The sequence below is a fragment of the Octodon degus genome, unplaced genomic scaffold (assembly GCF_000260255.1).
Source record: "Octodon degus isolate 3935 unplaced genomic scaffold, OctDeg1.0 scaffold00186, whole genome shotgun sequence".
Lineage (NCBI taxonomy): Eukaryota > Metazoa > Chordata > Mammalia > Rodentia > Octodontidae > Octodon > Octodon degus.
The window spans coordinates 3,192,054-3,213,806 of NW_004524762.1; the positions used below are offsets into that span (position 1 = coordinate 3,192,054).

General features: G+C 36.5%; 2 pseudogenes; both read left to right on the forward strand.

Annotated features, from left to right (window-relative positions):
* The first annotated feature begins 17,611 nt into the window (after positions 1-17,611).
* Positions 17,612-18,599, forward strand: LOC101571703 (annotated as a pseudogene).
* Positions 18,600-19,274: 675 nt separating this feature from the next.
* On the forward strand, positions 19,275-19,901 carry LOC101572104 (annotated as a pseudogene).
* The last annotated feature ends 1,852 nt before the right edge of the window (positions 19,902-21,753 follow it).

Consider the following 21,753-nt stretch of genomic DNA (forward strand, 5'->3'; position numbering starts at 1 on the left):
TGGGAGAGGGTCCGGCCCACTCTGCGCCTGGGCTGGGACTGGTCCCGCCGGTGCAGGGGAGCAGGAAGCTCTCCGCACACTCACCGGACCTGGGCCAGGACTGGGTCTCTCTGTGGTTTAGGTATCAGTATAATACTTGCCTCCAGGAATGATTTTGGGACAATTTCTTCCATTTCAATTTCATTGAAGATTTTGAGGAATATTGAGATTATATCTTCTTCAAATTTCTAGTAGAATACATCTGTGAATCCATCAGACCTGTATTTTTCTTTGTTGGTACAATTTCTGCATTTCAATGAATATTTTATTACATTTTGAATTTCATTGGCTATTGTTGGATTATAGAGAGTTCTTCTATCTTTTTAATTGAGTTTTGATAATTTGTACTTTTCTAGGAATTTGTCCATTTCTTCTATGTCTTCTATTCTGTGAGAGTAGATTCTCAAAATAACTATTGATAATCTTCTGAATTTTCACAGTGTCTGTAGTAATTTCACATTTTTCATTCCTTATTGCTTCAATTTGAATTTTTTTCTTTCATCTTTTTGATGAGGTTAGCTAGGGGCTTATCAATTTTACTTAATCTTTCAAAGAATCAGCTTTTTGATTCATTAATTTTTTAATCTGTTTTCTTCATCTCTATTGCATTAATTTCTGCTCTAATCTTTATAATTTCCTCCCATCTCTGGGCTGCGGGTTTTATTCGCTCTTTTGTAGATGTTGGAGGTGTAGCATTAGGGCCTTTATTTGTTCCCATTATGTCTTCATTAGTGTGTGAGTTCATAGCTATAAATTTCCCTCTAAGAACTGCTTTCATTGCATCTCATAAATTCCTATAACTTTTGCTTGAATTTTCATTGACTTGTACATATTGTTTAATTTCTAGTTTAATTTCATGTGTGACCCAATGGTTGCTGAGGAGCATGTTGTTTAATTTCCATGTATTTATGGGGTTTTTCTGGTTTCTTTTGTCATTTATTTCCAGTCTCATTGCACTGTGGTCAGATAATAAGCATGGACAGTTTCTGTTTTCTTGCATATACTTAAGCATGACCTATGGAGTAGTATGTCATTGATTTTAGAAAATGTCTCATGTGCAGCTAAAAAAATGTGTATTCAGCTGTGGTTGGGTGAAACACTCTGTATATGTCCACTAAGTCCATTTGTTCCAGATTCTGGAATGTTCCAGTTCTGCTATGTCTTTGCTAATTTTTTGCCTGCTTGATCTATCTTTTTCGGATAAGGGGGTATTAAGGTCTCCTGTTAAGATTGTGGTACTAGATATTAGATTTTTCATGTCCATTAAGATTTGTCTTATGTATTTGTGTGCTCATGTGTTTGTGTGTATGTACTTATGACTGCTACATCTTCCTCTTGTATTTTTCTCCAACCAGTATGTAGTGGCCTTCTTTTTCTCTTCTTCTTTATCATTTTTGGTTTGATGTTGAGACAGTCTGCAAACAGGATTGTTATCCCTGTTTTTTCTGAGGTAATAGAGCATGTACTATTGTTTTCCATCCTTTGACTTTCAGTCTATCAATTTCTTTATGAGTTAGTTGTGTTTCTTGTACACAGCATATTGTTGGATTTTGCTTGCTAATCCACTCTGTCAGTCTATTTCTTTAATTGGTGAATTGAGTCCATTTTTTAACTGATGGTTAAATTGAGATGTATTGATTTAGTATTAACATGTTATTTACCTGCTGTTGTATATCATATTTTCTCCTGTGTTTAATTGTTTGCCCTAGTTGTTGGGTTCTTTCCATTCTCATTCATGGAACTGTGATCATTTTGGTCCCTCTCTAGAATATCTTTTAGTAGTCTGTATAAAGTTGGCTTTTTCATCATGAAATTCTTTAGTTGTTTTTTGTCTTGGAAGTATTTCACTTGTCAATCAAACTTGAAAGACAGTTTTGCAGGGTATAGCAGTCCCACCTGGAATTTGTGTTCTTGAGAACTTAAAGTACTGTGCTCCATGCTCTTCTTGACTTCACAGTTTGTAAAGAGAAATCTGCCTATATTCTGGTGGACTTTCCTTTAAATGTGATCTATTTGTTTTCTCTAGTGGCTTTTCGTATATTGTTCTTATCTAGAATTTCTGAGATCTTGATCATTACATGTCTTAGTGTGTTCTTAATTGGGTTGATGTTATTTGGATTTCTATATGCTTTGGTTATCTGAATGTCAGATTGTTTGCCCGTTTTGGGGAAGTTCTCTGCTTTTACTTCTTTTCATGTTCTCTTTTGTATCATTTGTGTTTACTCCTTCTTTCTTATTGATACCTTTTAGTCTTATGTTGCTCATCTTTGCATAGTATTGCATATTTTGAATTATTTTTTCCTGAAACTTAGTTGTTTTTATGAGATCTTTTCTTATCTTTCACTTGCTGCACCAGTATCTTCAAGGTCTGAAACTCTTATCTTCACTTTCATTCAGATGCTTTTGCCAGCTTGTGATTCAGGTTTTAATTTCCTGTACATCTCTTTGAATCTGCTTTATGTATTCTATTTCTTTCCTATATTGCTCCTTGAAGGATTCCATCATTTTTCTATTCTCCTCTTTTTATCAGTGTCTTCTTTAGAAACAATTAGTAATTCTTTCATTATAGTTATCTTTTCTTTTTTTACCTCAGAGACTTTCTGATCTGATTTCCTCTATACCTTTCTGCAGTCGTTTCTTTATTTCACACCCTATTATTTCAGAGATTTCCAGTGTATGGTTTCCAATTTCTTCTATGCTGGTGTCTTCATCATTTGTTCTGGGTGGGCTCAGAGCCTGAGAATGCATTTTGCTCCTTCTCTTTGTCATTTATATAGTACTCTCTTCTGACCTCTTCTGGTGCAGTTATTACCTTATCATATACTGATGTTATTACCCAAGAGAGATTATGTAGTTAAGGCAGTTATAGTTTTTATTTACTGAACTTTAATTGGTAACACTAATAATGGGTAGTCAGATTTAGTTAACCAACTTTTGTATCTAATGGGTTTGTATTTTAGACACTAAGAGCAAACACCATGACTGTATAGTTAAGCAGATATTAGATTGGGAATTTGTACTATACTTAGTTCCCCTAGGTTCTGTCTGATAACCCCTTTTGTACCTGCAGTCTTCCAGGCAGACTACTTCATCCCAGCTACCTGTTTCCCCCTCTCTCAATCAAGGGAGAAAGAGAGAGAATGCTCTTGTAGATCTGGATCTAGCATAGTGTCTAAGCTTACCAGGTCTGGATCTACCAAGTTCAAACTCATCCAGGTGGGCTTTGCTTGGTTCTGGCTTCTGTGCTCTGCTTCTTCCTGTTGCACACCTTGGAAGTGAACTTGCTGTGCCCATCTGGCAAGGTGTTCTGCTCCTTGTTTCGTTGTGTGGGTCTCTAACTTTGCCTCTCTGCAGGGAGTTCTGCTGCAGGGTTTCACACCAGGCCTGTCTGATGGAGTATGTTCTGGCAAGTGCAGGGAAGGTCCCACACACATGCTGGGCCTGGGTTCTGACTCTAAACTGTCCTTATAATAAGTTCAATCAATTTTTCTAGTTCAGGGGCTGGGGAGATAGCTCAGTAGAATAAGCACTCACCTGGCAAGTGCTAGGGGCTGAGTTCAATCCCCAGTTCTAAAAAAAAATTCTAGTTCATTTTCCATCTCCAGGCAACTAGCAATATGTTTTCTGTTACTATAAAGCCCTTAACAGTTCAAAAGCTTTTCTAAATGGAATTATTATTTGTATATCATTTCTTATTTGGATTCCTTCCCTAAGCATAATTACACATCTACTAATTTTGCAGTATTTATCATTACTTTCTTTATTTTGATTTCTGAAAAGTTTTCCATTAAGTATATGTTCCATTTTATTTACCTTCTTGTTGCTGAGACAAAATACATGACATCAAAAATCATAGGAAAATATTTATTTCAGCTTACAGTTTATAGAGGTTTTAGTCTGCAGTTAGTTGGCTCCAAGGCAATGTGGAATTGCAGAGGAACATCAGAAAGAAGAAACATTTCATCACAGACAAAAAGCAATAAGCAGCAAGCAACAGCATCAAGGCTGTCCTCTTTCTATTTTCTATGCTCTACCCAGGTTACAAGCCTATTGATTAGTGTCATCCACACGGAGAATGGGGCTTCTACTCTCCACACCCTTAATCACACTATCGCCTCAATAACCCACATTTTCACACAGTAATCCAGCCTTCTTGAAACTCCTCACCTATGATCACATGTGGCTTTGAGAGGTTATCTAGATACAAAGCATAACATACTGCCTCTGGACTCTAAAAGACTCAAGCGCATCCTTTATGCTAAAGGCTTTTAGCCCACCTACAGGAGTTGCCAGAGTCCTAACAGTTTCAACATTTCTTGAAAGAAATAACCTAAAGTATCATCCAAGATTTAAGTCAAACTCTTAGCTATGAACCCCTGTACAAATGAAGAGAAAGTTAAACACTTCCAACATTGAATGGCACAGGAAAAACCTTCCCATTCCAAAAAGTACAAATAGGGGAATAGAAAGGAACAGAACCAAAACAAGTCTAAAATTCTGTGAGACAAACATTAAGTCCCATAGTTCTACAGGGAGATGTGCTACCATTGCACCTCAAGACCAGACAAATTTTAAAATCTTGTATCCAGCATTTGGTACAATCTATGGCAAGATATGAGAACTCCAAAGGGATTGTGTAGTTCCATCTGTACAGCACAACTGTTGATTGTAGCTCCCATGGCTTTTGTCTTCAGCCAGCTCTGCTCCCTCTTTATAGTTTTCCTTAGATAATCCATACTCTTGTCTTCTTCAACATTTTGGCGTCTACAGGGTACATTCAGCTTCACAATCACAGACTTACACACTGCCCTCTCAGCCACACAATCTGACATTCCCTTGAAGCCATCTTCTAAAATCTGGGTGGAAGCCTTCCGAACCAACAACCCTTGAATTCTGCATGTACCTAAAACCAGCACTACATAGATGACTGCAAGACCTGTCACCAGCTGGAGCAATACACAGGATTCTTCTGCTCCTTACTGCCAAGGCATGGATTACTGAGCAGTGGAGCCCAATCCCAAGGGAAAAATCTCTAGGTCACTGCCAATCAGGAACATGGCCCTCTGGGACTGTCTTCTCAAAAAATGTCTTTCAACTTTGCAACTTTGAGGCTGCAAAGGAGTCGTGCTGGTTCTTGTAATAACCTCAGCCACCTAGTCTATGGTCCTTTTCATTGCAATAATCAAGTTCTCTCCTCTTCCATATGTGCAGGTTATAACTTCACTGGAGCCTTTTTTTGTAGCCATATTGAAAAATTTTAAATCATTCTGCTGGACTCTTTACTCTTGATTCTTAGCATAGATCTGGATAACAGTCCCCAACAGTAGTCACACTGTAGCCTTAGTATTGTACTGCTTTGAAGTTTCTTCTGTCAGATAAATTAGACCACTGTTCACGATCTCCATTTTCTGCAAAATCTCTGGAAATGAGCAAAATGCAAAATAATAACAATAATAATAATAATAATGATGATGATAATAATTCTGCCAAAGCATAACACACATTGTCTGGAGTCCAAAAATAAATGCAGTCATTGTTTCTTATTGAAAATTTGTGAACCTGGTCTTTACCAGTATTATTTCTATCAGCATTCTGGTCTTCTGAGCTCTGACCAGAATGTCCCATAAAGTTCAGCTTATAGCATTCCAGGGCTGCTTCTTCAGCTGGCATCTCCAAACCTTTCCAAAGGCCAATTCCAAGGCTTATGGATCACATAGTCAGACACAGTCCCAGAAATAACTTCAATTCTCTGGTATCAGAATCTCTATTAGTTATATTTTTTGCCAAGGCAAAATAGTGACACTCAAAGTTAAAGACAGAAATGTTTATTTCAGCTCAGTCTGTAGAGGGTTCTGTTCACAATTAACTGACTTCAAGGCAGAGGAAAATGGAAAAGGGAAATCAGAGAGGAGAAACATTTCATGGCATAGCAGGCAGGAAGAAACAAGCCAGAGTAGCAAGCTTGCCTTCTTTATATCCTTATACATTTTATCCTGGCTATAAATCTACTGTTTGCTTCCACTCACATCCCAAGTGGGGAGTTCCTTTACTCAGTCCACACCCACAAACCCTATCCTTTGAATCACCCCATTTATGATGACATCTAGATATAACACATAACACATATAGTGGGTTATTTTCTATTGATGAGTATTTGAGTTATTCATACTTTAGGAATATTAAACTACTGCAAGCATTTGTGTACAAATCTGTGCATAGACTTATGCTTTCATTTGTCTCGGCAAAATACTAAAGAATATAGTAAAAGGACCATTTCACATAAATGTTAAATAGCTGTTGCCTTAAATAGCTGTCAAATTTTCTCAAAGTAGTTCCAACATTTTACAGTTCCAGGAGGAGTTTATGAAATTTCTACTTCATTACCAACATTTGATATCATCAATATATTTTTTAAATGTTAGGTAGTCTAATAAATATCTCATTATTTTTAATCTAATTTTCTTATTAGTGATGTTGAGCATCTTGTATAGCTCTTGTTTTGACTATATGGAAGAACTGGATAATGCAAACCAGAAATGTGAGTGAGTTTCTACCCTCTACAATAAAATTCAACCAGTGACAGAGTTGAAAGTTCAGAGAAGTGATTTTGTTTCTACCCAATACACACTAGCTAAGGCCTCATGCATTTTGTGATTTCTTAAGGCTTACCTGAGATATCCCATATGTCTAAAAGTTGACTATATTTTCAAGGGAATTCACAGACAGCTGGGTCCACATCAACCCGACTTTATCCCTTCATATCCCTTTCCCTTCATCTCTCATTGGCCTTTCCAATAGCCACTCTACCCACACCACAATTGATCACTGCCTTAGTTTTGGTTCAAATTCTGCTTTCTTGGTATTTCTGCTAAGATGTTAGAGAAATAAAATAATGCAAGAAAGACAATAACAATGTAACAATCCCATTAGATAATGTCTATGTATTCCATTTCTTGCAATAAATTTAAAATGTGCTGTGGACAATTGTAGTGTTTGGTTTAAATATTTTAAAAATATCTTAATATAAAATGCTAAAAAATTAAACCAAATTTATAGGGCTCACAGAAATATTTTCAGTAACTTTTAGTCCTGCTGAAGGAAAAACAGCACATGAACTCTCAGGGGTTAGCCCAGCTGCTAAACTGGGGCAGGAAGAATTCCACAGGCTGGTACAGTGTCAGTGCGGAGGCTGGCCTTTCAGACTTGGAATATGGTTTGGAATATTTGTGGGAGCATGATGACCTAGAAGTTGAAGCAACCTGTAGTTTGCCTACATCTGTAAAATACAGGATGACTTTAAATGGGAGAAGCTAAGAATGTTTTTGCCTGTTTTCTGTCCTGTGTCACAACTTTTTGATTTATTTATACAGTTTGCTTTAACACAACAGAGTGATACTAAACAAGTAATACCTAACTCAAGTTTTAGGCTGCACAATGGTAGTAAAAAAGTCATTGGGTAAGTATGAATCAAAACTCCATTAAGTAAATATTACTAGTTTATGGACCTAGCACATTGTCTAATGAAAATTACTCAATAATATGAACTTTATTAATGAAAGTTTGAATTAGTCCATTGAGAGTCATAATCAATTATGAGTTTTAACTTGCATTTTTATAACTTATTTTTTCTTATTCATGGAAACTAATAAAACAAAGTGCTGGGAGATAGAAGGACACTCTTCACATTTTTAACATACTTTTTTTTCAAAGAATCATGAGACCTAGTGTTATGTTCCCCACTAAGCTACACTGAAGTCACAAACTCAGAAGCTTACCTTATTTGGGAAACATGTCTTTCCCCGTTTGATCATGTTAAAATGAGTTCATACTGGCTGGAATAGAGTGGGCCCTAGTCTACTAACTAATTAGAGGACATAAAGACCCTGCCAGGGAAGAAACTCATGGGCTAACAGTCAAAAATTGTACTGATGCAATTATAGCCCAGGAAAACATCAAGGACTGGCCACCATGACCAGAAGAAAGGAAATGTTTACATGAGAAAATCTCTCTCATGTTCTGAAGAAAGAATAACCCTACCCAAATTTTGACTTTAGATTTCTAACCTTCTGCCCTATGAGAAAATAAATGTCTGTTGTCTTAAAGCACCCAATTTTGTAATATTTTCCTGAACATGACAGGATTTTATGTAGAAAAATATTCTCATAAACCATCAAGACCAATGATTGGACTTTAATTTGTGAAACTAAAATTTAAAATATGTTTTAAATTTTCTGTATGTACAGAAATGCTAAAATCAGATAGAGGCTCTGATTTTTGCTTAGTCATAGAAATAAATAAAATGAAGTTCAGGGAGATAGAAAACAACTCTTCACATTTTCAATAAATTTTTTCTAAGAACTATAAGCCCTAGTATTGTGTTCTCTACTAAGTTATGTTGAAGTCACAAACCGAGTACTTAAGAAGGTTACTTTATTTTTGAAACAGGTCTTTCCACACATAATCAAGTAAAAATACCAATTTAATTCAGCTATAAAATATAGTAGTGTAATATAATATAGAATACTATAGTATATACTAGTATAGTACTAGTTTACCTCAGATGTCATAATAAATATCACAATATAGGTAACTCTATCAACAGAAATTTAATTTTTTTTTGCAGCTCTGAAGGTTCAACTCCACAAGGTGTTGGAAATTTTTGTTCCTGCTGAAGCCTCTTCCTGGCTCGCAGCAGTTACCTTCTTGCTGTGTCTTTGCATGGTCTTTCCTGTGTCAGTCACATGAGGTTACCATTCTGTTGGTTGACACTAGTGTCCTACCTGACTAGAACAATTCTAGAGTTACAGAAAAATTAGCCTCTGCATGCCACAATCCTCAACTTTCAAAGCAATAATGTTAAATCATGCTGAGATTTTAAGTCACTTCTAGATTTTTGTCCCAATGACCCTCACTTTCTGATATTCATCTCTCTATGCAATTTTCACAAGTATCATCAAGTATCATCTGGAATTATCAGTTTATTTTTAATAAATATAATATATCAAATTGAGATAGGGTTGTCATTTCTCAGATTAAGTTACGAAAGACTGCCTTTTCTGTCTTAAATGAGTATTCTTCTGTTCTCTGCTGGAGCATTTACTCTGAGTGAAGCCATTGGTCATGATGTGAATTTAAACATTCACCATGCATTTCATTGTGCTTTATAAATTATTTTGTTTGTTTTTCCATAATTGAATCTTTTATTGGTAATATATAATCAAGTATCTCTAGTTCTTCTAATATGACCTGTTTGGAAAAGCACTAACAGTTTTATCTGCTTATGCTGTATCTGATATTTTTCTTATTCTAAATTATACTAATCTGTCCCTTCTCCCCAGAGGCTATTAATATAGGCTTATGAATCACCAAGATGCAAATGAAAAAATCAGTACATATAGAGGTTAGAAACATTTTTATTCTTGAAAAGTAAAAGCCTGTTATTGATTTAGAAAGCCCCTAGAGAATTTTCTCTTCTATATACCTCAGGAATTTGTGAAATCAGAATTATATATTATATCAACAGAATCATTGATAGCAGTAAATGAGGGTATTTTTCACTATATTCAATCTTTCAAGGGTTCTTATTAAAACAATAGCGAACAATTAGGGGAATCCATAACCAAAGAGAATTCTTCAAACAATAATGAATAACAAAAGAAAAATATTGTTAGAACGTTAATATGAAGCATAGCCATTGAGTTTTCATGAAAGTGGCATTTAAATACATTCACTGTAAGATCTGTGGAGGATTTGTTGTGCATAAAAGATGTTTTTGCTGTTTTACCAGACTTTGAATTAGAGCTATATATTCTATTCATGACTTTCGTGTGTGTGTGTCCCATAGGTTCTGGCATGTTGCAACAACATTATCATTTGATTCTATGAATTCTTTAACTTCTTTGATTTCATCTGTGACTCAATGATTACCAGAGAAGGTATTGTTTAATTTCTGTGTGTTTCCATAATTTTTGTGGTTTCTTTTGCCATTGACTCCTAGTCTCATTGTACTATAATCTGATATTACACATGGAATAATTTTAATTGTTTCACACATACTTGAGTATGCTTTATGAGTTACTGTGTGTTCTATTTTGGAGGAAGTCCAATGTGCTTCTGAGAAGTTTGTGTATTTTGTTGTTGTTGAGTGGAACACTAGGTATCTCCATTAAGTGCATTTATTTGAAAGTTTATTTCTCATATTTCTTTGCTTTTCATATAGTGATCTATTTGTGACAGTCTTTCTTATAATTGTGTTGGTTATCTGATTTTTTTTATGCCAGTGGTGTTTGTTTTATTAAATTGGGCACATGAGCATTTGTCATATGTATATTTACAGTTGTTTTCTGTTGAATTGTCTCTTGACCAATATGTAGTGACTTTTTTCCCTCTTCTGATCAGTTTTGCCTTAAAGTCCACTTTGTCTGAGATCGGGATACCTGTTCATGCTTTTTTTCTTGGTTTCTGTTACACAGAATGTTGTTTTCATTCCTCTGATTTTCAATGTGTATAGTGCTTCTCATTAACGTGTTTGTTGAATGCTGCATTTTATTGGATTTTGTGCTTCATCCATCCTACCAATCTGTATCATTTGTCTGGTAACTGAGACTATTCACAATGATAGTTATTACTTTAAAAAGTGTTGACTTGTTTCTGTAATTCCATTATCTTCCTGTTGCAGATTTCCTTTTTTTCCCATTTTTGTTCACATATTCACCTTGCTTGATACAGTCATTCTTAGTTGTCTTTTTGGTTTTGTTTTGTTTGTTGTTATTGTTTGGGCATTGCTGGTTTCATTGTTTCTCTCTAGGATATGATGAGAATTTTTGTAGTGTTGATTTTGTGACCGTGAATTTCTTGTCATGAAAATATGTTATTTCTTCATCAATTTCAAAAGGAAGTTTTGCAAGAAATGTAAGTATGGGTTGGAAGTTGTTATGTTTAAGAGCTTGAAACTCTTCACTCCAAGCCAACTTGAAGGTTAAGACTTGTATTGAAAACTCTGTTGTAATTCTAATTGCTTTTCTCCAACAGTCTTTAAGGTTCTGCCCCTGTGTTGGACTTCTGGGATTTTGACTGTGATGTAACATTGAGAGGTTTTATGTTCATCGTGGCCATTTGACCTTCTCTACACCTCTCTTATCTCTATGTTTAGTCCCCTTGAAATATCTAGAAAGTCTTCTGTTATGATTTCTGACAATGGGTTTTTATGTTATTGTGATCTTTTAGACTTTTTCATTTGCTCCACTGAATCTTACAGTTGTCTTCTTTGCGTCATCTGGGAGCTGTTGTACCCATTTTTCATGTTCTCTTGTTTATAAGATACCTCTCCATAATGGGTCTTTGAAAGCTTCCTTATCTTCTAATTCTGATATTGTAACCTGACTGGTTTCTTCCACTGCCCATACTTTCAGCATAATTTTTAATCTCTGGATTTCTGATTAGGATCTTTTCATAGCTTCTAAATCTTTGCTAAACTAGTCATTCATGTTTTATATTGTCTTGTTTCCCTCAGCTTGATTCAGTAGCATCCTTTGTAAGCTCCCTGATTGTTTGGCTTATTGTCTTCATTATCTGATTAGTAAATCTTCTGTGAGCCTGCTGAACACTTTATTGATCTGTTTTTTAATCTCTTCTGTTATCTTTTCAAATAATTTAGCTGTGTAGCTTTTGCTTGCCACCTCCTCAATACCCATGGGTGGCTTTTGGGTAAGCTTCTTGTTCTAGAAGGTACTTTTGTCTCCTTGTATTCTGTTTCTGTTGTTTTTTGTTTTATTTTGTGCTCAGATTTACAGTCTAGTTGAAAGGCTTTTTTGCTAGTATTGAAATTTCTTTAGTTCATCTGTTTTTTGATGACACATTAGAGATAGCTAACTATATTCCTTTGCTTCTGTTCCAAGTTCAAACCACTCCTGTTAATTTGAGGGGTAAGGAGATGCAGTATAGTTAGCCAATATCCAGCTATCTGGGAATGGACCATAATATTGTTAATATCATAAAGGAAATCCATGTATTGATATATAGAGAAAAACTACTAATAACAACTACGTGATCTTGGCAATATCAATAAACAACAGTAACAGAAATGTTGTTGCAAAAAAGTGGATACTGACTTACCTTAACAACAAATAATGTACCATATTTAACCTTAGAAAAGAAGTCTATAATAGTAGCACAAGCACTAAGATAAACCAGACAATGACACACAGCCAATGTCATTTCCCAGACACCGATGAGGTGTTTTCCCAAATATGCCGGTGGAGAGCACACCGTGGACAGCTCCTGTATTAAATGATGCTTCTACTTCCCTTTGAATTTCCACAGTTCCCCCTTTTTAGTAACTTTCTCATTGCCTTGTCCCCTCTTTGCTCTCTCCCTGGAGCAACCTCTCTATAATCACCCCTTCTGGTGCTATTTCACAGCATAGCTCTATCTCCTCCACCCAGCACAGCATGAGACTTTTGTACCTCAGTGACTTTCCTCAAAAAAATGGTGGAATAACTATTACTTGACTGAAGGCAAAAGAAGAGTAGAAAAAGACTGGGGTTTTCCATTCTGAGTTTTATTTAGTGTTTTTCATATCATCTAAAATCAAATAAAAAATTTGCTTGGAATCCATCTATCCCCAAGAGAAATTCATATTTCCCATTATCTTAATGTTGACTATTTCATGTAAAACAATACTCTGAGCTTATTTTGTTAAAGTCTATTTAGCTTGCTATCCCTGACTTTCTCATGAGTGTATATTCCATTAACTTGCCAATGAAAACTATTATTAAATAAATTATTTCTTGGTGACCTGGAAAGTCAAATATTATTTTCCTTCCTCACTGGGGGATAATTAATATGATTAATATACGAAGAAAAGATATTAAAATGAATCAACATTAAATTGAAACCGCAGTTCTATTTTTCTTAAATAGAAGAAAGTATTTGAATTAGAACTTTACCTTAAAAATGAAAGCAAAATTTTTAAATGTAATAACATAAATCTTATATTTAACCAAATTTAGTTTTCAATTGTAAATGTGATTCAATTTTTGGAAAAATAAAAAATATATTTTGTTTAATTTACTGAAAAATTATATTATTGTATAAATGCTGCATTCTATGTAAAATATTTAATTTTCTAGCATAATTTGATTATCTTTGCATGTGTTCAATAAATCTTTGCAACATCTTCCCTTGTGCAAGTATAAGGATAAAAGTGTCTTTTCAATATAACTGCTTCTTTTCAAGGTCTTTTCATGTGATCTTAGAATTTGTCTAATCACCCTATCATAGAGAGATCACCAGTTGCAAAACTTGACTCACTGGGCAGTATATGTACCTTATAAATGTCCAGGAGTAGGGAGGGGCCAAACCAAAAGGAGATGGGGACAGGATGGAGCTGCGTACACCTCACTGTTAAAGTATAATAAAATTTAAGAGGTATTTATGCTGGAACTAAATTTGTATATGGTTGGTTGATTCATGATTTTTTTATTCTCTAAGTAAACTTATAATGCAAATCTTTGGAAAACAAACACACAGGTTTTAAAAAAAATAACCTTAAGCATAAATAAAATAAGATAAAATTCAATTTAATTCTAAGAGAACTAAGAGAAAAATACTACACTTTGGAATTTAAACTTGCTTTTAACAACCTTGATGGATTTACACATGGCATGCAGTCAGAATTTTTATGCACAGATTTGTAGACCAGTCCGAGCTATTCAGTGTTTTTCTTTTGGTGCTGAAGGCTGGCTGTGAGCAACGCTGTCACCTGTACCAAATCTTTGTCAGATAAATTTTCTTAAGTGCATTGTTTCTTTCTTTTCTATACTTGTAGTCCCATTCTTCAGGTTAGCTGCAGTAGCATAACAAGCTATCTCAGTTACTTTTCACTCATTGCTGGGACAAAATACCCGACACTCAAAATTAAGGAAGGAAAGGTTTATTTAACTTCCAGTTTGTGGAGGTTTTAGTCCATACACAGTTGGCTCCCAAGCAGAGTGGCCCGTGGCAGAAAGCATCATGTCATGGCAGTAGAAAACAGTGAAGAGCAAAGGGAAGGGCAGCAGCTGTGCCATCTAACCAGCCTCTCTCCCCTCCTTACACACAAGCTTCCCTGGGGTGGGAGTGTAGAACTCACACAATGTCCATGTCCTCCTCTTTCATAGGATGAGGATGTCTACAAACTAAGGATCCTGGCTCTCCACTGAGTCTTCATTAAACTTCTAAACTTCTCAAATTGACACAGTGTATCCACTAGTACACAAACCATGCCAGAGTCTAGTAGATTAAAACAATATGGCTGTATTATATCTCATGGTTTCTCACATCAGTTGGGTTCAGCTGTGTGGCTGTAAAGTACAGTCTCACATAGCTACAGGCATATATTGGCTGCAGCTGACATTATCTGATGTCACCTAAGACAATTCACTAATGAATGAATTGTTAACTAATTAATGTCACTGATAACTGGAGATTTTATTAAAACCGATGCATTATATCTACTGTTGGCCTCATTCGGTGGTGTGGGCTACTAACAGAATAGCAGTTAGACACAGGTGGACACTATGAAATTTATTGTGACATCAATGGAAGTCACAGCATGTCATTTTTGCTATTTATTGCATGAGGATATCACCAAGCCCAGCGAAGGACCAAGTGGTCAAGGATGTAGTGAGACTATTCCTTTTTAAGTAAAATAATTGTATTAGGAAAGAGCATATAGAGTAGGGGATGTCTTTGTGGCCATCTTTGGAAAAAAATTATCTTCCATGCCCTCCAGTTTCCCTCCAGAACCTGGAGCTCTCCAGTATTTGGCTGCCCCAGCCTGCTGCCCCAGACTGTCCCGATTATGAAGGCAACCTTTTTCCATAGCTCCACTCAAAATAAGCTCTTCATGTTTATGGACCTTTGCCATACTTTCTCCTTGGAAACTAAAAAATAATGTAGGTTACACTTTTAATTGTTGCTTACCATTGGTGACATATTTGTCATCAAACGGTAGTTTTCTTATGGAGAATGAGTTACTTAGAGATAATTAAATGAAGGGATAGATGTGGTATATTCTCAAAATGTGCAATGAATGATGAATGCTTTCTCTTTGGTCCTGCAGTAAATTCAGTGGTATAAATGTAGTGACTCATTTAACCTTCATAGCAAGCCTATGAATTAAGTGTCAGTTGTATGACTTTTCCAGGTAAGGTAATGCTTGGAGCAAGCAAGGGACTTGAAAGCTACTTGGTTTTATCACCAGTAAAGGACAGAGCTTGGATTTCCTCCTGCTGTATAAAACCCAGTAGTCATTCTCAACTCCAAAAAATCCTGCCACTCAGGCTTGTAAAGTCCATCTGCATTCCCAAGAATATAAAACCTTTCTGAGCTTCACTTTCTTCTAGTCTACTATAAGCCATTAAATCTTAACATTTTATGAGATCATTAATATGATGCAAAACACAAATAATTGTCTTTAATTCATCTTGTCCTTCTTTAATGTGACAAAGTGAGCAACATCACAAATTAATTGAGCTAAATAGTGAAGTTGATTCTGCTTATTATTTAGTTGACATACCCATGCATGCTTTTTCAAAGCACTGTCTTTCATTTTGGAGGGGCTAGTACTCAAACATACCTACTGAGTTTGGATATGAGGACACAGAATTAGTTTCAAATTGAAATGTAAGCTGGTTTATTTTCATGATATTTCCATATCAGGAAGTGTAAAGGACAAAGAAAAGAGATGCACCTAGAAAATGTCTGCCTCAAACCTCTATGTTCACTTTTAAGAACTTCTCAGTTCTAGTGCTACTCATCCATTTATTATTGTGCAGCAGTATCTCTGAGAGCTTGCTGTCCTCTCATTCTAAGCTCATTTGATTATCTAAAGTTGACCCACCTTTCAGCTCTAGGTGTGAAGCATGAACTAGCACTTTCTAGAAGAGCAAAGATTTTCATGGCCACAATAATCTATTCAGAGATAAGGATATGACAAAACCCAACAATCTTAGTTTTTTATGAACTTGTAGGTAAAATGGGCTCATTCATTGACCTGAAAAAGCCATTTGTGAGAGTGATGCAAGCCCAGGATTATACTATTATCTTCAGTTTATGCCTTTGCAATATGACTTAGCTGCAGTCTCCAACAGCACATGAAGTCTTTAAAAACTGCACAGAGTCTTCCTCTGAAAAAAGCAAGAAGAGATCAGGAAAAGGGACAGAGTCTTAAGGTTGTCATTTAAAGTCCTGCATCCAGCCTTGTATGAAGTCCACTCTGGAACCTCAGTGATAGGTGCTGAAGTAGATAAAAATATTTTCCCCTCCTCAGTCTGAAATGGGATTACTGTCACATCTTCAAAGTGATTTTGAATTACTATCCAAATTCTATACTTTTACCAACTTCAACTGAAAATTGCAGAATTCACTTAAGGGGAAAACAGTGAAAAATTTAAATAATGAAACACTTTCAATAAGTTTCATATGAAACAATTGCTATATAGTCACAAAAGTTAATATTTACATGCAACACATGGATAGGATTTAAAAGTTGTTTCAGGTATATGGAAATCTTTAATGCTTTTTCCTGACATCAAGAGTCTGTTTCTCAAATATCAAATTCATGCTATTTGTAGCCACTACATACTCAATTTCTCAATCCATCTTCAACTTCTGAAATAAAATTTAAGTCTTCAATGCGTATCAAATATAGCTTGTTTAAATTTCATGATTTTTCATTGTCATGGAACATTTTCACTCTTTCAACAAATATTATTTTAAAGCTTATTATGTATATATCATGTATTAAACATTGTGTAAGAAACTGAAAACTTCCTAATATCAAGACAGATAAAGCTCATTTTCAAAAAAGCTCATTAATTAATTATTAGAGGTAAGAAAAACAAGCAAATAAATAATAAAATGCTATCATTTATAAGTCTTGGTATGTATTAGGAAATAGGAGAGAATGTGTTGACAGAAAAAAAGGTAATATGCTGTGTAGCCCAAAAGATGTTTCTGAAGTGTTGACACCTCAGCAACATAAACTTAAACAGTCTGGTTAACATGTTTCAGGATTTCTATTATTTTTTTGCTTATTTTTTGCATAGTGGAAAAGGAAAAACAAGTGAAGCTTTTGTAAATATGGATGGAAGAAGGATTGAAGGGATAATAAGGGAATGGAAAATTAAAAAAGAAATTGAGGTAAATCTACACAGGTACAAAATCTCTATGATATAAGTGATCATTATGTATATTTAAAATGTACCCCCGAAAGCCATTCTGATCGTGCAGCCAGTAGCGATCCAGACAAGATGGTGAAGGTTGAGTGAACGGATTTGGCCATATTTGACACCTGGTCACCAGGGCTGCTTTTAACTCTGGCAAGGTGGATATTGTACCCATCAATGACCCCTTCATTGACCTCAACTACATAGTCTACATGTTCCAGTAGGATTTCACCCACGGCAAGTTCCATGGCACTGTCAAGGCTGAGAACACAAAGCTTGTTCGTCATCAACGGAAAGGCCACCACCATCTTTGAAGAGTGAGATCCCACCAACATCAAGTGGGTGGTGCTGGCACTAAGTAGATGGTGGTGTCCACTGGTGTCTTCACCACCATGGAGAAGGCCGAAGCTCACCTGAAGGGTGTTGCCAAAAGGGTCATCATCTCTGCCCCTTCCGCCGATGCCCCCATGATTGTGATGGGTGTGAATCACGAGAAGTATGACAATTCCCTGAAGATTGTCAGCAACACTTCCTGTACCACCAACTGCTTAGCCCCAATGGCCAAGGTCATCCATGACAACTTCAGCATTGTGGAGGGACTCATGGCCATCACTGCCACCCAGAAGACTGTGGATGGCTCCTCTAGGAAACTGTGGCATGATGGCTGTGGGGCTGCCCAGAACATCATTCCCGCATGCACTGGTGCTGCCAACACTGTGGGCAAGGTCATCCTGGAGCTGAACGGGAAGCTCACAGGAATGGCCTTCCATGTGCCCACTCCCAACACGTCAGTGATGGATCTGACCTGCTGCCTGGAGGAAGTGGCTAAATACGATGATGTCAACAAGATGGTGCAGGAGAGCCAGCCAGATAGCTCAAGGCATTAAAGCGCCTGCTTAGGCAAAGCACATTGGCCAGGGTTCGAGATCTGCCACATTGTAGAAGTCACTGCCCTACTCAGTCCCAGCACTGAGAATCTCCCGCTCACAGCTTCCATTGCAGGCCCCCTGGGGGTGGGGCCCTTGGGAGCCCTGGCTTGCTGCCATTGCCCATCAATAAAGCCCACTACACTCCCCCAAAAATGTACCAATTAACTTCATTAATTTCTTTAAATGCTATGATTGCCAAAGTAAAAGAAAGGTCAAAGAAAAGTTGCAGACAGTTCTTAAATAGTAAAGAACACAATGACTAAATGACACATATGACTCTAGACTAGATCTTTTTCTTACAAAGGATCACATTGAAACAACAGAAAAAGATGTGAGTGGACTTTGGAGACCTCGCCTCTTCCTCAGGACAGGGGCCACACCACTAGGAGCAGGCAAAATCAAGATTGCAGTAATGAGATAGAATGGTTTTGAAGAAGACAAAGCCACTTTCTGACTGACTGCCTAGAGGAAAAGAGGGCCTACTTTGGTGAATATTTACCTATCAGGCTGCACACATTTATTTTTAGTACATTTTATTTTTTCATAAAGTTGCTAATACCAAAGTTTTGTATTAAAAGAAATAAATAATACTTGGATGGAACTAAGGCCTAAATAGCTGCACTGGCATCAGTTTTCTGGGAGATCGGACTGTGATGACGGTGGAGAATTTCTGTGCTGCATGGTGAAGTGCTCAGGGTGCTGAGGTGCTTTGCTGGTCCCATCGCTCTAAAATGCCTCAGAAAAATATTTGAATTATTATTTTAATTGTTTAAGTTTGAAAGTGTTTCAAACTAAAAAAATTAAAAATTAAATGATCATTGCAGAATCATTTAGTATCACAAAATAATGATGAAATAAGAGAAATAATTATAATTATGAATTCAAAGTGTGAAGTGTCAATAAACTGTCTCAAATAAAAATTTACAGTGGTATAACAAAAAGAAAACAAGAGACCCAAAGAACAGGCATTCCCTCTGCTAGTATCATTACTTGAGTACTGTCAACACTAGTTTTGGGTCATGCCCAGACATGTCCACAATTCTTAACATGGAAAAATTTAAGTGGTAGCCGCTCCAGCGCAGGGCGGCTCTAGGACATGCTCTTCCAGAGGTGCCAGCAGCCCCGCGCCGGGTTAGTGCCCGTGCGTGCCGCAAATCCCGGAGCCCCGAATCCTTCTTCTCGCTCCCTCAGCTCAGAACAACTCGAGGGCACTGACGTCACCTCCAAGGTGCACCCCGTAGGCAGTGAAGGCGACACAGTCTCTAGAAAACAGAGGAAAGGCCAGAACAGGACCTTTGTGTCGAGTGAAGGCCCGCCCCCGAGGAAGCCCCACCACGCGCCCAGGCACAGGCAGTGCAGCCGGCCGGGAACTGGCCTGGAGCGTGGAGAAGTTGGAGCTTGGCCTCCAGACGCAGAGACCCACCCCAAAACAGAAAGAGCAGGCTTTGGAGCAATCCGAACCCTGCGCAGTCAAAGCACCCCCTTGCCCCGGAAGAGACAGCTAATGCACTCCTTGTTTGGGAACTACGGGCTCAGATGGAGGGAGGCTGAGTGACTAGAGGCACTGCAAAATCTCAGGGCAGCGGCTCGTGCAGCCCACGTGCATCCTATAAGTGAATCCGCCAGAAAGAAGAGCCGAAGAGTCTGCAGGCTTCGTCCAGGAGGGAGCGCCAAGGCCACCCTTTAAACTCCTGATGTAGAGGTTAGGTTCAATTTCTTTTAGCCTCTTCCCCATCTTGGAACAGTTTTCATGTGGTAGGCTGTCCGGGTTTTATTTTGAGACAGGGTCTTTCCAGGAATTCTATCAGTGTACGTGGGGTTGCCCTGTCTGTGGTTGATCTGTGGATGTGGATCTGTAGTAGTTGGGCAGATATGAGACTGTCCTATGAGCACAAGACCCCACTTGTAGGTTTTTGTGATGAGATCTCCCTCCTGTGAGAGGAAGCAGAGGTGCATTTCTAAAGTGTACAGTAAGCTGAAGTGTGTGTTGTGTGAAGAATATAGTACTCATAATCCAGGATTTATTTATTTATTTTTTGCACAGTAATCATAATGACTTTATTTTTTAATTTTATTGAGAAACAAATAGCAATGAGAGCTTCAAAACCGATTAATAGGACAGTTTCAATAATTAATACATTGTATATTGCTGTCTTTGCAATCCAGGATTTAAATAGCTGACAATGATGAGGTTTTGTGGGAAAGCTATGTGATTGTACATGGGACTCATATTTGAAAGGCTGCCTTGTTCATTGTTCCTGGACATTGTGGCACCACCTATAATCCTAGCACTTGGGAGACTGAGACAGGGAGATCATTGCAAGTTCGAAACTGGCCTGGACTACAAAGTTAGTGTTTGAACTGTGTAGTGAGACCCTCTTTTAAAAAACAAAAAAACAAAAACAAAAACCCAAACAACAAAAATAAAGGAGTTGTGTTTTATGTTTAAAAAAAAAAAGAAAAATTTAAAATAAATATCAGGAGCTACCATGAATAAGAGTAATATAGAAGTCCCAAGTGGGCAAAATCAGATGGTTTCCCATACAGAATTCCATACAAATAACTGTAAATGCTTTTTTATATGTATGGTAATATATTGAAAATATCAAGCTAAACTTAATGTACCACAATATTTCCATAACAAAATTGCCAAATTATGTCTACAAAATTTAATTATAAATAAAGATTGAATATAAGAAATGCTTTTCATTGATGCATATTTAAAGATAAAAGGAAAGTAATTAATAATAAATCAATCCATCTCTGGAGTCATAAATCTATTAGCACTTTTAAAATCTCCATTGTTATACAAAGATTATAATCTTATTGTTTCTTTTGAAAGTGATGAAATGAATGTAAAATAAATAGTTTGTGTCTCCTTGACTCACTTATATCTTCTAAAAAAAGAGAAGCATCAGCTTAAATTGTTGAGGGATTAATTACTATTTGTTTAGTCCTTTGAAATTAAAGTATTACCTGAGGACAATATTATTAAGATTTATTCATCATTTTCAAGGGTAAATGCTATCATAAATATAAATTCCCATTATAAATGGGGTAAGATTAATGCTATTAGAAAAACTGAGATAAAATGTAAGATTCCAGTAACAATAGAATTTTGAACCAATACTATGACTAATGCACATAAAAATACTTTATTCCTCAGCAAATCATTTTAGCTATAGTTATACAATGAAGTTTATACAACATGCTAAAATCTATCCAATTTTGAGTCTCATTTTATACTTACATAACATTGTATCACATTGCTAATTCTATCATAAATACATATTGATAGCATGAATATGACTTGTTGAAGCTCGTGATCAAACCTTTTAAAATTAATTTTAACCATATAGAATTGACTTGGAAATATTTACACAGGCTGGGGCTTTGAGAGCCAAGTTCTTGCATATTGCTTTTGGAAAGCACTTTCCATAGTGTTCCATGACAACAAGGCAAAGTCCAAAGTGCGCCGTGGATCACACTGCACCTGTAGAAGATGTGAGCAGACTTACCAAGGTACATACCACACTATTTAAAGAAGGCATGCTGTAACTTTTTTTAACTTTAAA